We start from the raw sequence: 1,316 nt of genomic DNA on the forward strand, positions 1-1,316 counted from the left end.
ATTGTTAATTTTATGAATAAACCAAAAGATATTGTATTGAATTTGGACAGGAAAATGACTGCGTCATGCTCAATATGTTAATATGTACATACATACATATGTACATATGGATGCACATGTGTATATGCGGTACGCATGTTTAGAGCTTTGTGCGTACGTAATATAAATTAGAAAGAACACAACCAACCCTCAACTACCGTTTTGATAAAAGTTCCCAGCAAAATTTTTGCTTACTTAGATAACCGGCTCTCTTTGTATTCAATGAATATTAGTAATCACATATACGACGGCTATCCATGTACCTTACCGATTACAAGTAAGCAATAAGTAAGCAGTAAGCATATTACTTAAAGTTTATTTATCTATCTATATATGTACATACTAGGCTATGTCATTTTTGAGCAACTTTTTTTTCAACTAAAAAACAGGCTAAAAACTTTTTTTATGTCTTAAAAATTATTTTTAATCAGAAAACTGGTTTTTGTGCTCTTATATTTTTATAAAGCTAAAATAAAAAAAAATTACGTCTTAGATATTATTTTATTATTTGATTAACTCTTAAACAAAAGTAATTATGAACTAGGTTCGGTAAAATTATTATTTTATAGATTACAAAAAAAGTTTTCAACAATTAGAATACTAAAATTTTGAAACTTAATAGAAATTATAATATCTTATCAGAATTAAATGATGTAACTATATTTGTTGCAGTTTTTTATTACAATTTGGATATTTTCGTCGGTGCTCTTTTACCACTTGTAATAAGTATTGAAATTGTTCCTCATCTTTAGTTAGGCATCTATTATATTCTTCTACTAATGCGACGCCACGTTCTGCAACGTCATTGACAACTTTCAATTTCTCGAAAAACTCCAAATTCTCTTGATAACTTTCATTATCTGGCCACATTAGTACATCTTCATCCAGAAAGTCGTACGGCAAATCAAATTTATCAAAAAGTTTCAATGATTGTTTTGAAACAAAGTCACTCATATTTTTGTTTAAAAATATTTCTGGTGAGTTCTTGTCCGCTGTGCGTCGTTTTTTAATAATTATAGTAATTTCCTGGCTCTTCATCGATTCAACCATTTGCCTTTTAATTTCAACAGGATCATGTTCATCAAATAGTGCAAAAACAGCTAAATCTTCATTCAGATACCACAAATGATTGGATAGTTTTTTGATAGCAGCTAATGAGACAGATAAATTTTGTTCTTGGTATAGAACTAATTTTTGCATTAGTTCTAAATCTTGTTTTGGAGCGAGAATTGCAGAAGTTGAGGTAAACCAAGCTTTGATGTAGAATAAAACAACAA

The sequence above is a fragment of the Rhagoletis pomonella genome, unplaced genomic scaffold (assembly GCF_013731165.1).
Source record: "Rhagoletis pomonella isolate Grant_MI unplaced genomic scaffold, Rhpom_1.0 Rhpom_scaffold_00002, whole genome shotgun sequence".
NCBI lineage: Eukaryota > Metazoa > Arthropoda > Insecta > Diptera > Tephritidae > Rhagoletis > Rhagoletis pomonella.